Genomic DNA, 25670 nt, shown 5'->3' with positions numbered 1-25670 from the left:
CACAACTCTCAGGGGCAGCAGTTTTGAAGAAAACTAAATTCTGACAAATCTGTGAGAAGAGGCAATTTGTCAGGGCAAGCGGCACAAGGGGTGGAGGGATGCTCTGACAGGACAATAACCCTCCTCAAACACCAGCAAGTCCTCAGAGAAGGGGCACCTTATAAACAAGGCCATCACAGGAACATCTCCAGTCGGAGCTTGCCCGTGGAAAGTGTTGAAGGCACAGCTCCGAGGCTTGATGAGCTCTGGGGCTAACACACAGAACTGGCTACCCTAACCTGCTCTTGGAAGCTCTCAGTGAATGAGATGTCATAAAGCAAGACTTGGGCTGTATTTACACCCCTACCCCTATATGACCATATGCATTATCCCTTTGGGTCTCCATCACGTGCCTGCCAGAAAGCGGCAAGAGGAGCTTCATAGGGCAACGAATAGAATTGATAGAGTAAACCTGAACCCTAGTCCTCAGGGATCCTAAAGTACGCTGTACCTGTGAAATGATTTAATATCAGGTATGTCTTAGAAAGTTTGGTTTACCAAGCAGCCTGAAGAAAGCCTGTGATAGCTCCTCCCTTTTGCTACGTAATCGTGTAACGTGCCCTCTCACAAGAACAACGGCGGCGTCAGAGCACTTAACTCCCCTATATCCTACAAGGAATAGAGTCACCATTTTTTCTAGCCTTGTGACAGACAGACAAGACAGGCAGGCAGACACATTGCTGCATGTCATCTTCTCCTTTTTCTGGCACACACTGGGCTCACTCTGTACTTTCCAGTTGTGCTGGGGCTGCCGGCCTCCTGCCTGCCTTCAGTCAGCTGCTGGTGAGTCACCCCAGCCGCCCGGTAGGACTTTCTGAGAACACCCACAAAAGCCATCAGCGACAGCGGCTCAGAGCTCATCCCCAGTAGACGTGCACCTTTCCTCCCCCTCCACTCACAAACTTTCACTTGAGCACAATCTTACTGGCTCTCAGCGACAGCCACTGCCATCCCCCACCACAGCAAAGGCAAAAAAAAGCAACTGGGTTAACTATTTCCAAGAATAACAGAGGACCACTTTTCTTTTTCATGCATCATTTTCATGAATGAATTATTCATTCAACCGTGGTAATTTCTGCATTCATAAAAACCCCTAACCAGCACAAACACAGTGACTTCTCTTGGCTGCCAGTGGCTGCTCAGAACTGGGATCTGCGAGGAGGGGACAGACACACAACGAGCCTCTGAGCCGCAGGGAAGGAAGGAAGGAAGGAAGGAAGGAGTATGTTACAGTGGCACTGTCCAGCACAGTGACTGCCCCATGGGCAACATGGGTGTCCTAGTCTCAGAGCTGAATTTGCACACAACTAATTTTAGGTTGGAAAGTGAAATACCTCAGATAACTGCAATTATTTTAGCACTGTGTTATAACGTTGATTTTGTATTCTGAGGAATTAAAACTGTCAAAATTGGCCAATGTTATATGTTTTATCTCTATGTGCATTAGCAGCTCACTTACTAGGGGTATCCTGCAGGTTATATCTTGCTGGGCAAAGCCGGGTTTCTGTTCCTACCTCTGAGCCTACAAGGCATCCCATGAAGCTCAGGCACTCTGGCTTGACGGCACCCTGCTTTAGTGTTAGAAGCTCCTCAGGCAGTAAGTGCACCATCCCCTCTGGCCAGCACCCACCTCTGAGCTCATCTTAAAATGCCAGCTGCCAAGCCAACACTTATACAAGCACACTGCCTGATCACGGTTAGAGAAATCAAAGGAAACACCATTGCTGCTGGGCTGAAACTAAATCAGTTGGTCAAAGGTGGAGACATGGGTCAAAATACATTCCTTTTACCTTTTCAACCCTTCATTCGGTTCTGAAACTTTTCATGACACTCAGAGGGTGGGATACCTAGACATAGGATCACAGGGTATCAGGCTGGAAGGGACGTTAAGAGGTGTCTGCTGCAACCTCCTGCTCAAAGCAGGCACAGCTCTGAGCTCAGACCAGGTCTCCTGGGGCTCTGTCTGGTTGGTCTTGAAAACCTCCAAGGACAGAGACTCCAAGGCACAGCCACTCTGGGTGACCTGGTCCAGTGCTTGACTGTCCTCATGGGAAGTGACACCTTACATCCAGCCTGAGCCTCTTGTTTCAACTTCACCCCCTTGTCTCTTTTCCTCCCGTGTAGTGCTGTGAAGATTCTGGCACTGTCTTCTTGCTCACCTCTCCATACGCACTGGGGGGCTGCTGTTAGGTCCTTACAAAGCATCCCTGCCCTAAGCCCCACCAGACCCAATCCCTCAGTCTCTCCTCACAGGGCAAGTGCTCCAGCCCTGACCATCTTGGTGGCCTCTGCTGACCACGCTCCAGCTTACCTCGAGGGGGGTAAGGGGGTGTACAAAACTGGCCACAGTATTCTAGATGTGGTCTGATGAGCACTGAGAGGAGGGGCATAATCCCTCTGCTCCATCTGCTCCCTCTTCTCCTGCTCACACAGCCCAGGATGCTGTTGGCCTCCTTTGCTGTGAGGGCACGTTGCTGGCTCGCTTTCAGCTTGCTGCCTGTCCCCAGTCCTCTTCGGCAGGGCTGCTCCCCAGCCAGTCAGTCCCCTCCCCATACCACTGAAAGGGGCTTTTTCTTCCTGGATGCACAACTTCGCATTTGCTTTTGTTGAATTTCATGAGGTTCTTGTTAGCCCAAGCTGCCAGCTTGTCCAGGGTCTGGCAGCCCTGCCTTTTAACATGCTTACGTTTGCATTGGATTGGAGGTTTCCTACTTTCTTCGGTTCTTCTTCAAGATTAGAAACCACTGGAAAAAAGCAAATGTTTTATTTAAGCCAGCCCTGCAAGCAGTCACAACATTTGAGGGTTACATTTGCAGTGAAGCTTAGCAAATATGAAGTACTTGCAACAATAGACTGCCTTAAGTTGGCAATAAGAAATAACAATTCTTGCAGAAGTGTGAGAGGTATTTTTGATTTTCTTGCTTCCACTCACAACACACAGCACTGTTTCTGAATTATAGACAGCAGAATACTTTAGTCAGCATAACCCTCTGCTTGTATTATGAAATGTGTGGTTTGGGGAAAGCTACATGAGCTTATTACTGAAATGGGGTTCAGAAGAGGACAGACCTGCAACACAGGGAGGAGCATTGTTTGCCCTGGTTTCCCCTGAATAACACCTGAAACATCCTACCTAACTAATAGCTTAAAACCAAAAGTGTGGGCAAGCAAGACCCTTGATTCTGGTCTCAGTAATTCTGAGAGAAGTTCCTCACTAGCCCATTGTTACTCTTCTGGTCTGGCACCAGAGAACAGCGCTCAGGACCTTCCAATGCCCTCACAAACTTCAGCGTGGGCAGGACCTTTCCTTGGTGTGGCTGTCCAAGACATGCAGCGCAGCACCAACACCTACAACGCAAAGGGGAGGCAAAGCCTTGCAGCCTGGCTGTAGGAACAGTTGATTTTACTCTCGGTGTTTACCAGAAAGGGGAATTATCTGATTTAGCCGTGCTACTGCCCCCTCACCAGTAACCTATCTGCCTCAGAGGTCTGTATTTATTTTTATAATGTGCCTATGACCTGGCAGGATTCAACCCACTGGTAACCTGAAGGTTGAGTGGTGTTGGGGGTGAAACACCACCCACTGCGTGTCTTGCATGCTGACAGCGACTGCCTGAAAATTGCTCCCTCTCCTTCCCACACACACTTACCTCACCCACGCTGCTGCCACTGAGAGGGATGCAGCAGAGGGGACCTTCCCTTCCCACAGCTGCCCCACGCTGCGATCACCACCAAACATTATTCACAGGCAGGGAAGGGCTGCTGAAACAAAACGAGAGCCGGAGGGTGAAGTCTAAGAGGGTGCAGGCTGTGCCTGAAGCCGAGGACATCGAGTGCAGCCTCACCAAACAGGAAGCCAAAGGACGTCAGCAGAGTTGCACGCCTGTAAAAACAATGTGCATGAGATCAGCCGCTGGCCTCAGCCGCAGCCAGCCAAACGAGCCCTCTGGCGTAGCTGGCAATCACTGAAATCACACCTATGTTTGCCAGGTCAAAAATGGGATAACCAAAAAAAAAAAAAAATCACTTCCCTTTTTAGAGCTGACATCTCTATCACCAGGACTACATGCTGTTAAAGGTAAAACGCTTTTAGGTGACTTCTGGAAGCAGAGCTGTGCAGACAACAGGTGCACTTCAGAAATGGTAGAGCTTTTGTCAAAACCATAGAAAAGGTAGAAAGTCAGTGTAGAGTAAAAATAAGTAAACTAACAGACTTGCAAAAGCTGTTCATTAAAAATTAGTCATTGTGTGACCAGCTGGAATCAGTAGCCGCTTTTTGAAACAGGGCTGATGACCTTTCTTAGTGGAAATGATCCACTTTCATCTGCCCAGTGTCGCTGTTCTTATGGTAAAGAGTCACCAGGATAGTGTGGCAGAAAATATCTTCATTTCTGCTACTACAAAATATCAATTTCAAACTAAACTGGTTGTTGTTGGGAAATTAAAAGTAATAGTGGTTTTCCCTGGTCATATAGCTAAAAGCTACTTTCAGTAAAGTGGCAGTCAATTCTTGTGAAATTGCCATGTGTTTGATACACAAGAACTAGTTGCATTAAGGAGTATTGGTAAATCTGTGGTATGAATGATTCAAGAGGTTTTCCCTTGCTTTTTTCCTCCATTACGTAATTACAAGAGTTTGGCCAATTCAAAATTCTTGATAAATTTAGTAGAGACACAGGAATTAATTAATTTGCAAGTGTATATACAATTTATGCATATATTTGAAGTTGATATTGAGGACAGAATTTTGCTGGATAAGGAGAAGGTAAGGTTGCCACCTTTGAAAGACAAAATTAATAAGGGAATTGCTGTGCAGGCAGTGGCTGCTGATTACCATCCATAGCACCAAAAAGTACGGACACATCTACACTGAAACAAGCCAAACCAGCCTGATGGCATCTTTAGCAGGATGGGACAGCATGGGAGAGTGAGGACATGCACCATGAATTTTTAGCCAGGCGTATAACAAATTAATTCTCAGTGTGGGATCTGTATCCCACACTGGTACTAAAATAACATAGCTGCACTATTGACTTGAGTTGAGCTGTTCTGATATATCAAGGATACAGCTCTTCACTTAACTATAAGGTTGATAAAAGTGAAATAAAAGTTAAGTCTATAGGACAGGAAGGGGTATAGGAGCTGATTTGAAGTTCTCTGGAGGCTTTCAAAAGAGGCATTAACCTCATTTGTGTTTGTTTCTGCGGAAAGCCGAGTCCTAAGAAGTTTTGCTGGCATTGCCGTGTCAGGAATGTGATTTCCCAGGTTGCCTCGCACCACTCCCCATCTCGCTGTGCTGCCTCGGCCATGCCCCAAACCCCGCCTGGCGCCAGCACCCCACGGTGATCCCCCAGCCTGGGCGCGCCAAATGCCACCACCCCGCCTGGCTGAAACCACTGACGTCCGTTAGGAATTACTCGTTTGGCACACCATCAAAATAAGAAATATGCCAGCTTTCTGTGGTGCTCATCACCCAGGGCATGTCGAGAGGGTGCTCGTGGATGGGTGGGGAAGGACAAGGTCGCCGAATGGGACCTCTGGCCTCCTGCCACCCAGAGAGTGACTCACTTGCCCGCGTACGTTCTAGCCCACCTCCATCGTGACGGCCTCCAGCTTCACTGCAGACGCGTGGAATGCCGCAGCGGTGCCCGGGCTCGCAGCCCCGCTGACCAAGCAGGCCCCTGCCGGGGCTGGGACCAGCAGCAGCGACAGGGTGTGCCAGTGACATGGGGTTTAAGGCTTGGTGCTGCCACCAGTCCTAACTGCAGATCAGCAGCACAGGGGCACCTGAGACATCTAGGTTGGGTTTTCACTAAAAAGATGGAAAGCAAAGCCTGAAACTAGGTATTTGCACTATAAATACATAATTTCCCCACATTTTTTTTAATGGGAAAAAGAATCCTTCACTTTCTTCCTACAAAGTGGAAGTGTTTGGTGCCAAATGGCATCCACACTCATACTGCTTGGCTCCAACTGCAGAGTGCACATGTTAGGAAGCTGTATGGTAAACGTGAGGAGATACCTCCAGTCGGTAAAGCTAAGGAGACACTGGACCAGATTGCCAAGAGTGAGTGTGAAACCCTTATTATTGCAGGTGTTTAAGAACAGGTAATAGGGGCATCTGTCAGGATCAGCTGAGGTGTGCAGGGTCCTTCCTCAGGGCAGGGGTAGGAGAGATCACCTCTGAGTGATGGGCTTCTTACCTTGTCTCTCATGACCCAATAAAAACTCAACCTGCTACTGCAAAAAGTGCTGTAGCCTCTGCTGATGCTAAAAAGTATCAAAACCTCCGTTTTAAATATCATGAGAAAGATAGTAACTATGCAGCAACACAGTTTCTCTAATATCAGGCAGAGGTAAAGGATCAGCAATGACTCAGATAAAATAATGCTGCCTCCTGAATCATTGCTTCCACTGCTGCCATGCTACCTTCTGCAGCACCTGAGAATTTCCTTCCCCATCTCCCGCCCTCCAGAAATTTATCTGCCCAGAGCACTTTAACTGCTGATGTGTGGCCATGTGACAACCTAAGGCTGTCAACAGCTAGAGACAGTCGATTTGGCCAGGGTTATTTCTCAGTAAAAATTGCTGTGCTTATCTGTTAGGGAATAAAATTCTCCGGCATACCAGAGAGCACTTTCAGTTCTCTAGAGAATGGTCACTTCTCTCAGATGTCAACCACATGGATAAAAGTGGTTGCTTCCTCAAGAAGACAAGCAAAGTGAGGGTATCTAGGCAACTCAGACCATCTCCCTCCTTATCTGACGAGGATTACAGTTGTCATTACGTACCCATAGCATAGTAGCACACCGCAGACTGTGGCAGGACAATGTGGTGTTCTGCCCTCTCACAATTCTGCTCCCTTGTGCACTGCTTTCATCCACAACTGTTGTGGTTTAGGCCTGATTGGCAGCCAACAGACTTCACAAAGAAGAGCAGCATCCTTATTCACATTCGATGGATGAGGAAACTGAGTCAGAGAGATACCATAGCAGAAGCAAGAATACAATCCAGGTCTTGTACACCAAGAGCTGGCTAGTAGGCAGACAGTCTTCATGAAGATGCATGGACATGTCACCATGATTAAACACTGTCCCTTTGACTGGTGCAGGGGTTGAGTTGAGAAAACTGGGCCCAGAGCACAAGGGACAGACTGCACTTCTTGCCCTGAAGCATTAGCTCATACAGCAACACCCTCCTGGGGCTTTGTGCCTGCTCTGATATACCTCAGCCACAGGTAGCTCACTCAAATGCAAAGGCATCCTCTGGTAGTATAAGCTATTGGATGTTTTCCTGACAGTAGCAGGGGGGGAGGTGAAGGGAGGGGGCATGCCTCTGCTGTCCAGATACTCAGCTGTGGTATCCACTCCTCAGGCACCATTAGATGCTGGCTTATATAAAAGCAGAGCCACAGGCTGGTCTCTCTGACAGTCATTGGACCAGGTACACGATGATCTTCAGCTCTGGGTTGTATGTGCCAGACAGTGCAGTTTTAAAGCAACCTCACACACACACCAAGACACTTGCCCCTCTGCAGACTGTCCCACAAAGTCTAATGGAAACCAACACAACCATTTTTCTGTGCCTCTTGGCAAGAGAGAGGCAGAGGTCTAGGGAAGACAAGTTGGTACAGACACTTGTTTTTATAGGAAAACCATTGCAGCAGTTGCAGTGGCTCTTAATTCACCTGAATTCCTTCACATCTGTAAGGCTCCTTTTTACCAGGAGAGCTGGAGAGGACAACCTGTAAACCATGGCCCATCTCTCACCACTCTTTCTGCTTTACCCTCTGATGGTACCTTGCCACTGACTGAGACCTCAGTCCCTGCACGTGTGCTTATCTTTATGTGATGTGATTAGCACCACCAAGGTCACAAAGAAAGTATGCATACAGGTCCCAGGTCCAAGGCAGAACAGTCTGGAGATAAAAATTATCTCCTTTATGTACATGAGAATAGCAGCAGCATCCTTGATCTCTGACAAGATTCTGGGATATTTTTTAATAATGGCAATTGTATACGCAGATGTTTCAAAAAGCCATTCAAACACTAATTTTCTGGCTACAGCTGTAGTAAATGCCTTCATTCGAGAAACTGCCTTGTTCCTCTAGGGGGACTGTATTACTTTGTCTTTTAGTGTTCTATTTTTGCTTCAAAGCTCTTCTAATGCTTTTCTTAGAAAAGATGTTATCCTCAGCCAAAACCAGATCAGATGGAAACTGTGGAACAGCACCCTGGGAGACCTGAAAGCCCCATCACCTTTAGATTTCTGTGTGGTTCTGCATGCAGTTATGTGTACTGTGCATTTATAATCACTGAGAGACCACAATCACCTTTTGGAAGGGACTAAGGGGCTCAATTTCCAGTTGAATAGGTTTTCCCTGGGACATTCTCCCAAAACTTTAACTTGTGTGTAACTGAAATTTGCATAATAAATTTTGAACAGTTTTAAAGGCTTTCCCTCCCCACTTGCTAAGTGAAGAGCTAGTGGCTTCCTGTTAAGGAAACATTTAGTCTGCTCTTGTCTTTGTTAGTCAAGTCTGGCATTCCCCTCTGAAAAAAAAAAAAAAAAAAAAAAGAAAAAGAAAAGAAGATATTGCTCAAAAGAAAGCAGTCAAGTGATGCTAAATTAGGCTATACCTATATAAGTGTTAACAAGCGTGGGTGCATCCTCCCACGTCTGGTACATGAAGTGGGTTGAGATGACTGACCACGACACTCACCACTTCCAGAGGCCATCCATTTCTAAGAATATAGCAACTTTTAATTCCCACAGGGACTTTTCATTCCCACATACATGTATCTTTAGCTCACAGTTTTACTCCAGACCAGCGCAGCCCAGATGGGCCTTTCCACTGAACAAGTAGCAAAGACAAAAACACAACATACCAATTACTTCAATCTGCTGACTCTTGAGGTGACTATGCCAACAAGTGAACCAGATAAATCCCTTTTGGGGTGATACTGATCATGTAACTAAGGCAAAGAAAATAGGTTGGATATCAACAGTCATCCCTAAGCAACAACTGATCTGTTGTGGCCACTGGCATGTATGAAAAGAATTGATGAGGTTAAGAGAAATTTAAGGTCTGCAGCAGCAGATTTGTTATTTTCCAGGAAAGTCATAAATGCTTTTTCACGTCATTATGTTATGGAAACGAAGGGAGACAATAGGAAAGGATGAAAGTGCTTTGAACTTTCTTAGATCAGTATCTCATACTTAACTCTTTTAATTCTGCAAACACGCATCTGCTAGGAGAAATGCGCTGTTGCTTAAAGCCGAGATGACAGCAACTTTGCAACACAGCATGTATTACCATGATCCAGCATCACCAACTTCAGTTACTGTGCAACTTTTTGAGCCACTTCAGCAGCACATAACAGCAGCAGACTCTCCCCCACTGATAAAATAATGGCAGGAGGATCATGCATGTTCTCCCTCCAGCCATGGCAGCCTTCTACTACCAGCCAGAGGCAAACCTCACAAGGAGAAACTAGCCTCTGACATGACTGCTAGTCAGGGAAATGCCAAAGGCTTGCAGCAGCCTTAAACACTTGTGTTTGAAAACCATAGAGCTCAGTGCTCCGACAAACCAGGAGTAATGCTTGCCAACGTGCACCCAGAAGCACGCTCCTGTCTTTGTAGGGCAAACCATTCAAAAGTGACTGGCCACCTCACTTGCCTTCGTCTGGTGATGTCTTTTTCGGGGGTACTTGAACAGACAAGATTCTTCCTTGAGTTTCTTTGGGGTGTCCAGTATACAAAAAATAAGACACCCCCAAGGAAACAGCAGCCTTTGAAGATCTGAGTGGCAAAGGTAGACATTTAAAAAATAATTACTAGTTACATTATATTTAAAAAGATGCTTCCTAAGGAGAGTGTCACTATTTTTGTGTATGCCTCATTCTGTTAAAAAATAGCTGTACAAAGATGTTTATTACTTGATTTGGCCATTTTTGGTTTTCTTGAAAGTGAATGCAGCTTTATGACCCACAAATGCTTTGTGGATACAGTCCCTAAATGGAAGACCTACACCTCCTCCTTTTTTGAGTGGGTTAATTGGATGATGTTTCACCCTACAGGTGTTTAAGAGACTGTATATGTTGTTAAAGACACTTTGTATCCAGAGTCTGCGCACACAGATCTATTCCACCTCAGCTAGTCCAATTTTAGGATGTGTTTGAAATATCCACACTCCAACAGCCCTCTCACTTACTAGACTCAGTGTCCAAACTTTAAAACAGAACAAAACAAAACAAAACAAAACAGGCAAAAAGAGTCACTTTGTACCTCAGACAACCCCGGATTTTTTAGCAAGTAACTTTGTAAACGAGGGGTGTAATTTTTTACTGGATTCATACAATTCTTGCTTCAGACATAGTTTATCAGGAAAGAGATAACTTCCATCAACATAATTTTTGTCTTTTCCTGTGGTATATAAGCATAGAGCACCTTCACAGCTCTGTAAATATGTTGCCTCGGGAAGCAGATGACTGCTTGCCCTTAGCTGTACTACTACCTGCATATGAAGATGGAATGGTTCAAAAATACCTATATGATTTTGGAGCCTATGTCAAATTTTTTACATAAATACTTGGGACTTCAGTATACATGTCTTTTTTTTGATCTGTATAAACATGCTGATAAGAGAGGTAATTTTCTGCCAACATAGTTGTACTGGTAACAGTTCTGATACAGAGATGTAGTAAATACTTTTTATTAATTACCAGCTGTTGAATTGCAGCAAATCGTATTGATATGAAACAAAATTTTGTATATATTTATTTATAAATATCTTTGTGTTTATTAATGTATTAATGCAAACACACTGTCCAATAAATGCCAGTAGTATTTTAGTATGAGATGATGTACTTATTTACCAGTGCCCTCATCCAGCAAGACCAGTATGGAGAGTGATATTTGTGTGTGATTATCCTAAACCAAGATCCATCCAAAGAAACCTGTCAGGCTGTAATATAGTGGCTGAATTTGCTTCTTTACCATGTTCACAGACTCCCAGAGTCACTGAAGTGGGAAGGCACCTCTGGAGATCATCTGCTGGAGGTCACCCAGTTCAGAGGAAGGTCAACTTGAGCAGGATGCTCAGCACTGTGTCCAGTTGGGTTTTGAATATCTCCAAGGATGGAGACTCCACAGCCACCCTGGGCAATATCTTCCAGTATTTGAGCACCCTCACATTAAAAAACTTTTTCTTATGTTTGAGTTTCCTGTGTTTCGGCTTGTGCCCATTGCCTCTTGCCCTGTCACTGGGCACCACGGAGCAGAGCCCGGCTCCCTCTTCTTTACTTCCCCCCATCTGGGTATTTGTACACATTGATGATATCCTCCTGAGCCTTCTCTTCTCTGGGCTGAGCAGTCCCAACTCCCCCAGTCTCTCCCCATATGACAGATGCTCCAGTCCCTTCATCATCTTTGTGGCCTTTCACTGGTCTCGCCCTAGCAAGTCCATGCTTCACTTGTACTGGGGAGCCCAGCACCGGACCCATCACTCTAGGTGTGTCTCTCCAGGGCTGAGCAGAGGGGAAGGATCACCTCCCTCCTCCTGATGAAGCCTGGGATGCTGCTGGCTGGCTTTGCCATGAGGGCACATTGCCAGTTCATATTAGCAGTAATCCAGACTTTTCAGACCAGGTGAGACAAAGATCACTTCCAAAGGTAGGACCTGGACTTCCAAATCATTTAGCTATTTCTGAAAATATCGTCTAGTCCATTACCTCAAGGAAGGTAGTGTGTGGTTGGGTTTGCAACCTGTTTATCTAAGTAGTGGGAGGTTTATGTGTTCTTCAACAAAGTGATCACCTACAGCCTCAGAAACTCATAGGCTGAGAGGGACGATCAGATTGTTTGCTGATCCCAGTGTTACACATCTCCTAGTCACCCCTGCACTGAACGTAGCTGCATTCAGTGGTGTTTGGCTGATGCTTATTATCCAGAGAGCTGTTCTGTTTTGATTTGATGTTCAAGGAATCTTGGATCCATCTTGTACTTGTTCCAATAATGATTAAACATAATATATCTATGAACATCTAATTTCTCATTTGTACTTGTCTATCTTTGACTTCCAGCCACTGGGGTTTGTTTGTCTTTTCCTACCATTAGAACCTAGTCCTGTCTTCTTTAGAAAATGCCTATTGAAAATCAAACTGATCTTCTTCCAGCCCAAAGTTTCATGCCTTTTAAATCTCCCAGAGAAACATGTTTTCTCCAAGCTACAAATATGAATCTTCATTTCTGAAAACTGAATCTTCTATTTCAAACTGGAAGAAGGGCTTGTGCACACAATTTTTTGTCTGTTTTTCCAACTATATCAGATGCTCACATAAGATAAGAACTCTACCTACACTGAACTACCTCTCAATTTTTTCACTGTTCTTTCTCTAAAAAATAGAGCGGAAACTTCAGGGCATAAGTTTGTGTGTTTGCATGCATCAGGAGACTGTGAAAAACAGGTATGTTCTTCCAGATAATAATCCAGATGTTCAAATGGACTGGATTAGAGACAACACCATGAAGAATTAAAATCAGCAGTCCTGCTGCTGAATCCTCCAAATGAATCTTATTACAGGAGAAGAGATATGCCAGAAAGATCATCTTCTAGAAGTTTAACCAGGTAAACTAGAAGCTTCCTAGCAGCATGTCTGCAATAAAACCTCATTAATAAGGTCCTTAATAGCTTCAGATGAATCTTAGAACATAAGGCTTCCTGGAACTGTATAACTGTTCCTGTGTTCTCTTCCAGATCTCAACGTACCTCTCAGGAGCTGCTTGTACCCATTGCCTTCTCCATGCCGCGGGTCCCAATCCTGACTGACAGTGCTTGTTGTGACCAAATCCTAATGTGCCACAACAGCAAATACAGCAGAGAACCTGTTGTCTAAATGAGATACATGCTGCGATTATGGTGAAGAAAAATGATAGGTCAAGGCCAGCAGTATTTTCTGCTCACACCTATTATTAAATATTTTCCGTTAGTTGATGTCAGGCCCACAATTTCAGCTGTAGTTAGAGCTGCAGCAGAAGAGAAGTTAAGAATAAGCACAAACCCTTTGTTCAATGACTAATTTCTTCAGTTTGCCTTGGAAAGACTGGAGATACTTTTATATTATCCTTTTACTTATTACTTCCACATTGTAACTAAAGAAAGCTCCAGTCCTAGTTTGAAACCACTTTGTTAAATATTACAAAAAAAAAAAAGGGGGACAAGACATTGCCCTTCCTGTTATGAATACAGAGTATGTAAAAGAGAAAACTCATGTCTGAGACCAAGAGAAGCCACTAGTGAAGACAGCCACCAGGAAAATAGTGTATACTGAGTTTTAAAATGTTACTGATAAATGTCCCATGTGGTGCCAGACTCACTGCTTTGAATCTACAGACTGTAACGACATTTAGAATAAATTTCACTCCCATCTTACTTTCATGGTGGACAAGTTGTGGGTTCTTTTTTGCTCAGAAATTAAATGTTTCTGCACCTGAAACAGTGACTAGAGTAAGGACCCATACTTGGTTTGAGGCTTTTAGATTTTCTTCAATGACTTTTTGATAATTAGCGACCTACCTTATAGAGGGGTTTTTTTTCTCCCCCTACTCCCAACTGGCGTCACAGATTCCCGTGACTCACAGAGATTTTTAAAAAACAAACCACCAAATGTGTGATTTTAGAAGTATCAGTTATGGTTTCATTATCAGTTATTAGAGGGGATTCCACATACGCTCAGTGCAATGGAAAGGAGTACCCCTTTGCTCATTAAGTTACAGGAGAACGTCAGTTCTAGGAAACTGCCTTTAATTCCAAAGCCAGATCCCTCATCCATGTCCCTGGCTTTGAGCTGTTAATATCAGAAGCTCTTTTGATTCCATCAAATCAGACCCATCCAAACCCTAAAGATTTTTGTAAAATCAAGATTCATGAAGATTTACTTCAATGTCAGTCCTGTATTTCTCCTCTTACATGCTTAGTGTTCCCAGATTCATCCCAGACCCGCTCCTAGTTATGTTAAATGGTGAGACAACTACTGGACTCCAAGGTAAACTGCAGACCTCTGTTTGTTTATGCAGTGTTTCTAACACAGTGTGACTGGAACAAAAATGCATGCCTTGTTTGATCTTGAGGAGAAAGAACAAGATGCAAGGATCTGGGGTTTGTTCCCAGCTCTTCAGTGCTCATTTCAAATCTTGACAGGATAGATCTCTAAAATGGTTGTGATACTTGTCCACTTTTCTAAAATTCTGCTACTATGAATGTCAATATATTAATTAAGATTACTGCATTAATGCACCAACACAGTATACTACACTATGATGAGGCAAGCCTCACTCATCTTGCATTACAGAGAGAAATGTCCATTTCACCAAACAGCTTGCTAACACATGTTTACATTGCACACAAAAAATGTTCATCAGACATTTACAAACCAAATATTCAGGGTAGAAAATCCCAGAATTTAAGTTACCTTTGCAGCTCTATTCTACTTGCTCTGTGCCTTATGAAAGAGTCCTTTCATGATCTCACAATAATTTTTTCCACCCCGCTGCCATCTCTTTTCATACACAGGCTGCAATGCTAGTCAATTGGTGAGCAGCTCTTTGGGCTTTCGTGTCCTCCCCTTTGCTCAGCACCTAGCCTCACACTTTGCCTACTGCTCAAAAACAGCCCTGAAAATAAAATTACTCAGACACTCTTGCCTCATCGCTAAAGCATCTGAGTATCTTTGAATGTTAGCTAATCTTTGATCATAAGCCCTGCAACGTGAGGGGGTGGTACTATCCACATTTTACACATAGGGAACTGAAGCACAAAGTGATTAAGGTCAAAAGTTTCCATTACTTCTGTGTACTCCCTAGGACCTGATTTCTCAGTTTATTTAATACTCTGCTTTCTGTCTCCAAAGCACAGTATGCATTACCTCAGCTACAGCTGTGAGAACTCAGCACTCCTTCACGTCAGACCCAAAATCTCCACCCACACATGCGTAATACGAGGAACACCCAGACAGTCATCACCTCTGACAAGGTAGGTTTCAAAAATTTGCCCAGCACCACACAGAAATTTTGCGGCAAAGAGAATAAATCACAGTTTCCCAGGCCAGCATGTGATGTGCAAGCTGTGCTTGCTCTTGGTGCAATCCCTTCCCTCAGCCTGCAGCTTCAGAACAAGAGAGCGAGCAAGGCGGAGGTCCTGGACGCACAGGGGTGTCCCCTTCACTCGCATACCTGACTGCTCGAGGACGAATGTCTTAGGTACTGTGAAGAAGACAGGCATTCTCATACATCACCCTTAGTGACTTCAGTGTTTTTAATCTCAGGGGGAACAATAGGAAGCATGGGACAAGGGTGTAATCCCTGGTGCAGAAATGGCAAAACTCAAGGAGTTTAAACAGCAGTTCATGTTCAATCACAGGTTGTGCAGCAGGGCACCCATGTCTCCATCCACTGCCTCACATTTTCTCCCTTTCATTCCTCACTTCTTCCCTGTTCAGGTTCCACCTATTTCTTTGTTATCCCTCTAAATTTGTTATCTTCACCTTTCAGTCTCCATTCCTCAAGCTTCACCACGAAGCTCCCATCTCCTTGCTTTACAAAGTTCCAGTCCTCTTTTCTAGCCCTCCTGACTAAGTCTTCATCTCTTCAAAATTCATAATACTGGACATTTTGCTGATGCCTTCACCTTCCCTGCTCTCTGTTTTATGACTCCTCATGATAGCCTTTTCTCTGGGCTCCTCCTATCACTGTCCCACTCAGTTCCTTCCTTTACTTGATCTTTTTTTTCTCCAGTCATTTCCTTTTCTCATCCCATATTTTAGTTCCTAGTGAGAGTTGGCACTTTTTCCATCACCAATTTCCCCTGTCCCAGCTGGTTTCTATTCTAGCACCACTGAAGAATTAATTGATTGATCAAATCACTTCCCGTTTCCTGTCACCCACAGAAACAGTTTAGTGTCCCCAGTCTCCCCAGCTCTGAAATTTGGTCTTCTTCAACTTTAGTTACCAGCAATCACCATCAAGTCTCAGCTGCCACTCAAGTAGCACCAGGCTCTTCCCAAGTCACAGATATTCCCCTCTTCTACAATGCCTGCTGGCAAGACAAAGGTCACCAAAGGCACAAGCTAGGGAGAAGCTCCCTTGTTTCATTTACATTGCCTCTCACATTGATTTGGACTAGTGGGGGGCACAAACTGTAGGAAGTCCAGCCTTGCCCTACAGGCCTGGGCTGCAACAAAACTTCTCTGGATCACGCTGCATGGTTGCACCCTATGGGCAACGCTGGATCTGTGAGGGGAGGGCACTTGTGAGGAGCACACAGCTGCAGGATGGTAACTTGTTCCAGCTCTGGATAAAACTGGTTTGGTTTAGTGGAAGAACCAAAAAATCAATAAAAGAAGTGATTTGATCTGGAGGAAAATGCAGATTTTTCTGTTCCTTTTATTAACATGAAAAAATATATTTACCTGCATTTTTACTCATTACAAAACGTTTCATTTCCATTTACAGCATTGGAAACATAAAAAAAAAAAGGGCACAAAGTGAGGAACAAGGAGGCAGTGCTATAGCTTCCTGCCTTTTAACTAAAGAGCCTTTGGTTAACTTTTTTGGTATGTGAGGAGACCCAGGCTCTTCTTTAGCAGCTAATATCACCCGATGGTACAGTTCAGGGTAAGGTGCTCCCAGCTTTGCATGTTGAGACTCCCCTACTCTATTTAGAAATATTTATTTAATAATTGAAGTAACCACAGTAAGATTGCTCATTGTTAGCCTATGATGAAACTTAATTCCTTGGTGCTTTTTCTCCTACCCAGAAAATAATTATTTAAGTGCTATAGTTTGATCAAGAGAGACTGAAAGACTGCTTCTGCATACTATGTGCTTCAGCATAGCTTGGAGATTTCCTTACTTCACCAAGAAGGGTAAAGGCAATCTAGGTTTGCCTCTGTCTTCACCAAGGTTTCTGTGACAGAGGCAGAAATTTAACCATGCCAATCACACTCTGTACATACAAAGCCCCTGGGCCACTGGGCAACAGGGGGAATTGGCACTTCCACTTGTGTTCACTCTGAAATATTTTCCAGGTGAGAGTATTTGATCTGACTCCTGATGGTTTCAGGTCAACTGCAGCACATTTCTTGGATGGAAGGCAAATATGCTATTTACCGAAAGCAGCATGGCCAGGCCAAGGCATGGGGTGAGCTCTGCAGAACGTGGTCCAGAGGCACAGCTCCAGCCAGGGCAGAGGAAGGCACAATGGTATGGCCACTGTGAGAAGCTGAGAGGAGGTTGCACGTGGTCACTCATTACAGAACGACCTGTAGTCTGACTTTTAAAAGTCTCTACCTGCAAGTGCAAATAGCAGTTGACCAGCAATAGGTTTGGACTGACATTTCTTTGAGTTGCAAATAGCACATCCCTGATGCATAAGTATTTCTGTTGCCATAAGTCAGGTTTCTGATCCAAAGAATGGGTCATCAGAGGAATTTAAAGAAAAGGTTCCTGGAATTTTTCACATAAACAAAATGATGTATTTTTTTCCTTAGCCTTGTCCCTAGAAAAGAATGAGGTATTTTAAGTCAGGCTTTCCCTCTTTCTCACACCTGTCACCAAATTCACTGTGGAGACCAATATCATCCAAAAAATATGTGGTTTGACAAACATGGAAAACCCAGAAAACTGGGTTTTAACACCAGCGATGCTGAGAACTTTCATAAACTGTTTTTGCCTGATTCTGCTTATAGTTAAGACATAAGACTGAAACACATATTCTAATTTCATTCACAAGAGTCATTGTATAAACTTTCTCTAAATAATAACAGTGATGTCTTAACATCGAGCAGATACACTGTGTATTGAACTAAGGCAAGAAATGGGTAAGTGTGCGTAGGTGCCTCTAATCTGCAAAAACGCTCATGCAACGGTGAATGTTCAATTAGGGGATTTACCTTTGATGAGCAATTCAGATGTTAAATTAGCTATGGACTACAACAGCGTTGTGGGGTTTTTATGCACAGTTCAGTGGAAGTAGGTGAACTACTGAAGAGCTTCATTAGAATCTTGCAGGAGTTCATCAGAAGGAGTTGCCCCTTCTGCTCGGGATAGCTTTGGTACCAGGAAGTTTCTCCAGTCTGCAGACTCCCACTTCGAACTTTGAAGTAACAGCGCTGCTCTACTTTGGCCTCTTGTAAACTCTTCCCATTCTGGTGCCATCTGTCCTATCTATAAAGGAGCTAATCTCTCTGCAGAACATGAGGTCAGAGATAATCCTGGTTTCATTAATGCCCAATTATGCTATAAATTCCAAGGAGCCAAGGGGGCAGAACAGATTTTCCTTCTGCAATCTCCACAAGAATCTACCACAGAGGCAAAAAGGTGCAGAGATTACTTCCTCCCTGCGTCTCTAGGGATTCAATGCACCATAGAAAGAGAACAGAGATAGATCATATAGACACCTGCTCCCACAGCCAGTGTAACGTACCTGCAGCCAGAAGAGCCATTAGTCATAGGAGCACAGGGACTCCTGGAATGATGTGTGCTTAGAGTAAGGTCCTGGTCTGTGACCAGGATTAACTATCGACTACTATTTCAGATGGAGGACTTTTAAAAGACACACATGTCCAGGCTGAGTGTACTTGCAGGGGCTAGATGAGAGTGACCATGTCAGAGCGTACCTAGCGAGCCACACAGATGCTGAGATATACTGTCCCAAGGCCTGATGATCCTGAAGATTCAAAAGAAAAGCCTGAAGCCTATCACTCCATTTCATTTTCCATCACACTGAAGTGCATCAGACTAAGCGCCCCTCAGGACGTGGACTCTGAATCATGGTTATAAACGATCACAAAGCTGTTTAGACCCACTGGGTGCACTGAAAGAGCTACTTTCCGGCTCAGGTAGCAGGATGGCAGGTGAGGGTGCTGTCAGGGCAGACAGACTTGAGCTTACACTGCCCTGGCTACTCCCAGAGGCAGGAGCTCAGAGGGCGCGATGCCCCGACGGGAGCGCAGGCCCGAGCAGGGACGGGTGCCCGCGCGGGTACAACACGTACATGCACGAGCTGCACGGTAGCCTGGCACTGTACCCGTAAGGACAGAAAGGCAGAAAGATTCAGAGGACTCATGACAAAAAGCTGAAAAGCTTTTGCTGATAGTATCAAAGAAGGGAAATTAATGCAGAAACTGTGAAAACCACCCACTCTGTGGATATCATGCCCCTGTCTTGATCCCTGTTGTTTGAATTCTGCTGCCTCCATCATCTTAAGATTTAGTTTTCTCCGTGCCACTTCTCTACCATCTGTGCACATGTGTGTGCATAGATGTATATCCTCACTGGAGCATACAGCTCATGTATTATTTTCATGATAGAATAATTATTATTCACACACATATCCAGCATATGCTGTTCTGTTTATCAGCAGATGATGTGACACGGGGCATTCTCTTTGATACTCATTCTCTCTCTCTTTTTCAAGTAAAGTGGAACCACCCCTGAAATGCAGCCATTTATTCAGGATAATATTATAGCTGCTCCTCAGTGCATACCTAAATTACTTTATTTAGGCCAGGAAATGACAGGATGCCATAAGCCTGCTGAAATCACAAGGGGAAACCTATCTAGGCAGATGTAATTGGCCTCACTGAAACATATCAAGGCAGCACAGGCCTTTACTGCAATAACAAATCCCATGGAATAGTTAGTGACTATGAGCATCTTGTGTTTCTGTCTCGCGTTCCCATGAAATTTCACGACAAGTTATCTGAGAATTAGCCATAAAGTTAGTGTTTCATCTATTTTTAAAATGAATGAGTTTGGGCAATGTGCATAACCATAAAAGGGAAAAAATGTCAAAACAGTAGAACAAGGAGGCTGGGGAGATCAGAATCAGCCATGCACTGGATTCTTAGGTTGTTTGACTACTGCTCCACAGTCCAGATGTGACCCAGCTAGGATAAAGCTGTACATACTGTACTTAAATTTTTGGTGTTGGACTTTCAGCCTTTACCTTCTCCACAGTGGGATATTTCTTTCAATCCATCTTCATCTACCATGCAAAATCACCTGATCACCTGCTTGGTTCTCTTTTTCAGCATCTATTCTTCTGTATGGAGAGGACAGTAAAGATAAATATATTTTGATGACGATGAGGAGGTCACTAGAACTTCAGCAGTTCTCCCATTTGAAAAAAAAAAAAAAAAATGGTTTTGCAATGGAAAAATCAGCTTTCTGTAAAACTGCTCTAACAAATAAAGAAATGCCTCCTCTAAAGAGTATGGCAAATTCATCGGTCCAATAGAAAGCATACAAAGTGCTTTTGGACAACAAACTATTAGAGGAACATACCAAAAATAATAAACGTATGGCTCCTCAGAAGTTACCTGACCTGCACAGTCTGGACTATGTAACTGCACCATGAAAGGGGACTGCCACTCCATCCGAGGAAGGTCAACACAGAGAGATGCGTTTGCTTGGTTCAGGTGATCCAGATCAGACAGTCCTCAATTTTAATGCTCTAGCACCATGAGAATGGAAATACAGTCACTTAGGGTGCTCCACATAGACCAGAGATTAATAGATATCTATAACATCTCCTAGACATGATATGCAATTTCTTACTCTACTATTCACAAATCTATCTGGAACTACTTTTACTTCTCTTCACCTGAATGAGTGAAGTGTAATTTATAGTAAGCAGCTTGTGGACTGTGTTCAGCAGCTGCAAAAATTACAGAAGTGGGGGCATGTGACATGAAAACACATTCCCTGTATGTACATGGCAGAAATCTTACAAAACTCTTTCTGTGAATATAGGAATAAATTATTATGTTAGCGTTATCAATAAATGCTGTCAATGCAAAACCGGGGAGTCCCTTCCCTGAAATTAGTATGAATCAGAAGAAAACAATATACTTTTTGAGCTAAAACACATGATCAGAGTCACCCCACAGACATTGACTAAACCCATGTTTACAAAGAAAAATCACCATGTCCCTGGTGGGAGAGGATTGTTTTTAGGAAACAATCTAAGGATTCTGTTATTTAATTCAGCAAATGCTGGTAAATTCCCATGCGTAAACAAACATCCTTCTTCAGAGGAATTTTTCTTGGGGAAATTCTGGCACTGCTAATACAGGGCAAATAGATTTTCTCTCCACTTGGAAAGCTAGCTTGAATTTCTGGCCACTCATATAGCTTCTTCTGTTATTCCCCGTGCACAGATTTTACTCTACGCAAAGGAAATGCCTTTCCTCTGCTTTTGAAAGTCTAGGAATGAATTCACTTCCTCATTGTCATTGAAAACGGCCGTGAGCTTTGAACAGACCCAAAATGTAGTTAACCTCTTAACATAAAAGATACTGAAACTTATTCAATACTTAATGCTTTTGAGGTAAAACCCCAGCAAAACTGTTTGGCTGAGGGTGTGCCAAAGGAGATTAAGTCCCACACCTACACTAGTTATTCTAAAACAGGTTTTACAGTAAGCACTGGGTGTACCAGACCCCTTATATATTCTATTCTCTTGGACAAAATCAAAACAGTCTCATCCTGGAAAAGATGCTGTGCATCTAGCAGCAGTTATGGGCCTGACACAGAAACTACAGATGAAGCTCCATGGCCTGTGTTATTGAGAACGTCAGACTAGACAATTAGGAACATAAAAAGCAGGTCAGAAACATTCACCATGTACTGTAGAAATTGATATTTCTTGGATATTTCTCCCCATTTTGATGAACTGGGGGAAATTACAAAAATTACACAGGGAAAAGATTTACAAGCTTCATGCTCTGTGATTCATGACTAAAGATTACCTTCACATGGTCACTTTTTGTTCACTTAGCAGTCCCCGCATAATTCCATTGCTAAGAGCTGCTGAGAAGAGGTATTTCCATCTTGCAAGAAAATGGCATCAGCACTTCTCCCATATTAGCAAGGAATGATAGAGAGTCACTCATTCATGTATTCACCAGGCACATGGAAATTAACCACAATTAAAAATAGCTTTACTGATTTAAAGAGTTTAAAGTTGGCCTAATAAATGGAAACATACGTTAGAAAATATGTTATTGGAAATATCTAAAAGAAATGAGAACAGGTTGCAGTGATTTTTTTACCATTCAGATTATAGAAACTGCATATATTTCGGGAGAAAATAAAAACTTCCAGTGACACTAAAGTTCACTAGGAAAGGAGCGCAGGATGCTAAAGACCTGAAAGACTGGCAAGTCTGCTGAATTGCAAGCTGTTCTATCTAAGAAAGTTTGACTGACTGCTTTATATCTTGAAATTGTTTGCGGAATAAAGGAGAGAGGAGTAAAGGCTTTAATTATATAAGCAGGCGTTCACTGGTTGCATTCCCTGACCCTTCCCATCCACTCCCAGAGGTTATAGCTCTGTACTAAATGCTTACTTCATACCTAAAATTAGAATAGCTGCTTATGTAATCTCATCAGATGGGAATATAGAAAGCAAACAATAGTAGTTCCCTCCAGACTTCAGATGAGGCATTGTCTTTAGCTATTTACCAGTTAACCCGGTGCTGACTCACGGATGCTGAAGTGCTGGCTGAAGCAAACATCTCCAAAATCCAGACTCCTTTAGGGTCCCCTGCTGTGGTGTGCATTTAGGCAGCACAGCAGCTGTCCTAGCCTAAAGATCAAGGGAAATGTTGAGTGGGCTTGCACTACCTAAACCCAGACATTTGCTCTGTGCATTAAGGCAGGCAGTTTGGGAAAGAAAAGACCATCCCTGTGCAGAACCCATCCCTCCACAGCGTTATCTATGCAGTGCTTTACGCTTACAACCCTCAACCTAAATCAAAGACCATTTCAACAGTCACAGTTCACAGTCAAGTGAAGTCTGCTACACTTGGATGGTAACTTTCCTGAAGCAAGGACCACACTGTAAATACGCATGGTAAATAACCGTGTGTCTAGGTGTTAAGGTACAGCAAACACAAACCAAGAAAAGGCTCTGTGCTAAAGTGTTGACAAAATTAAACAAGCAAGATACAGAAAAGTGTGAGACAACAAACTTCATTACGCTTACCGTACAACTGAGAAACTGAAGTAATACTGAGCCACAGCCCCAGATCCCACAGGAAAACTGTGGCAAAGTGCTGGCTGGAAAAGTATCAGGAACAACCCACTCTGTTTCTATACTCTTTCCTAGACATCTACTCATGCACTGTGAGAAATGGGGCACTGAGCTCCATGGGCCTTTGATTTGGCTTACTACTGCTGTTCTTATTTTCTCCAATTTAGCCACAAGCCCTGTCTAAGCCTGCTTCAAAATCCACTGAAAGCATTTTGCTCTCCTAGGCAAAAAATAATGCTGGTCTTCTGCTTATTTCTTGCTGGTGGCTTATTGGAATTCCCTGTATTGTGCATTGCAGAGGATCAGTAATGCTGGCCTGTGCTGCTATCTCAAATGTAGCTATACATAGCTATATGTCTCTGCAGTTCTCAGGGGCCCTGAGGGGCAATCTGGTATGTACAGATATCAGAGGAATGTACAACAGATAAAAATCAAGTTAGAAAGATATTATTATGACCACTGCAACCTTCTCACACATTTCACAGACTCTCATAAAACAGTGCTGAAAAAGTACTCTGAGACTTCAGCTTGCCTGTTACCTCCACACCAGCCTTAAGTATGGTTAAGGCTATGCTTAACCCTCTTCTAGCTAATATAACCTGTTCTAAAAAATGTCCAATGTTTGACTCCATTGGTCATTTATCGCAGTGTTTCTCCACTCTTAATGGGAGAATATCATCCTTGATGTTTAACTCAACAAAAGGGGCTATGGCAGGATTTGAACTTTCAACTTCTTCGGAAACCACTGCAATTCCAGCCCTTTACCTCTGGCATTTCTATCACAGATATTTAAAAAAAAAAAAAAAAAAAAAAAAAAAAAGAAGAAAATTGGGAAAGAAAAGGAAAAAAAAAAGATAAAAAGCAGAAGAAAAAACATAGGGAACATTGGCGTAGTGGCATAAATAAGAACCCCTACTCCCAGTACAGTCTCTTGTCACAACACACTGGTAAAAGTCTCCCTGGGAATCTGGAGTTTCTCTTACTGTATTCAGTATAATGGAAAATTCACAAAACCAGTTCAGCTCTTGCTATCTAAGTGGCAGAGATGAGTTTGGGTTTGTTTTTTGTTTTGTTTTTTTTTTTTTTAACATCACTACTTGATTAGGTAGTAAGCATCAGTTTTCTGTCTGATAGAGGCTTAAGGGATTTTCCTCCCTCTTTCTCCTCTGCACCAACAAGCTCTTCTCATCACTTCTCCGCCAGGAAAAAAAGCAACGAAAGGGCTTCTGGAAGACAGAAGTGCTGAATTCAAGCATGACCTCAAGCACTACTATTGCAATAGAAGGGATTTCCCTTCTATGATCCTTTTCCTCCCTTCTAGATGAATCATACCTCTTACAGAATTATCTGATATTAAAAGACGTGTAAAATGAATGAGCCATTAAAGTCTGAATGTTACTATGCATAAATATTATCATAGTCAGCATCCTATGATAGCATATTATATGAGTACTGTCTTGACAATGAGTTTTTCCTAATACAACCTCCGAACACTTGGAGATGGTGTTCTGAACACTCTGAGGTCTTGGTTTAATTTAGTGAGCATGAGCTCCTTCTTCCTGAACAGTAAAAATAAGTGAAATAATTAAAATAATTTAGAGATACAGAGCTCAATGGGACCTTGAGAGATTTATTCTTCTTCCCAAGTACAATAAAGAATTGATGTTGATTGATGTGCATGAAACTGATTACTTCAATAGCCTCCAAAGATGGATATCCTGCAGCTTCCCTAGAGAGCCTGTTCCAGGGTTATACAAACTTCACCACTTACAAAGGTGGAGTCTTTTACCCTTATGCCTAACCAGAATCTAGGTAGCTATAATTTAAAGTATTTCTTATCCTGTCCTCAATGGCAAAGAGAACTTCCCCCTTCCCTCGAGAGATATAGAGATGTATATATACATAAAAATATGTGTGTATAAATATATAGGGGGGTGTGTGCATGTGTGTGCCTACACACTCTTCAAAGATGAAAAATTTTCCTTGACCTTATATATATGTGTGTGTGTTTATATTCCGTGAAATACAAACATTACATCAGAAACGATGGAATACACTATGGGGTATAATTACAAGAAATAGGAGTATATCAGAAAAGAAGAATGTATATTAATTAATTCTATAATTATTGATGTTGTTGATGTTTTTAATGTATTCCTATATTGCCTAGGAGATCCGGTTGACAAGACAGAACTTCATTTTGTGCTGTGCAAACTCAGATCAAATGAATTCCTGCCATCCTGCTCAGACCTGTATGATAAACATCAGCCTTAGCCACGTGCAATCGACTTTCAGTTGATCAAGGTGTAAATAGTAATTATGAATATTCAGATGTGCTTACCATTTGGAAAAACAAAAACAAGCTGTTGTCTTTCCAGGTTTTCCTCGGACTCAGCGTCTGCCTCATAGGCTCACAGCTAATACCTGCAGAACTATTAGTCTCCTTACACTTGTTTTCCTTTCCTTCTTCTTGTAAGCAAAACCCAGAAGGGTCTAGGACTACTTGTTAATCTATTTGCTGCAATTTCACATAC

This window comes from Tyto alba, unplaced genomic scaffold, assembly GCF_018691265.1.
Source record: "Tyto alba isolate M040663 unplaced genomic scaffold, T.alba_DEE_v4.0 Super-Scaffold_22, whole genome shotgun sequence".
Lineage (NCBI taxonomy): Eukaryota > Metazoa > Chordata > Aves > Strigiformes > Tytonidae > Tyto > Tyto alba.
This window is presented reverse-complemented; position numbering follows the sequence as displayed.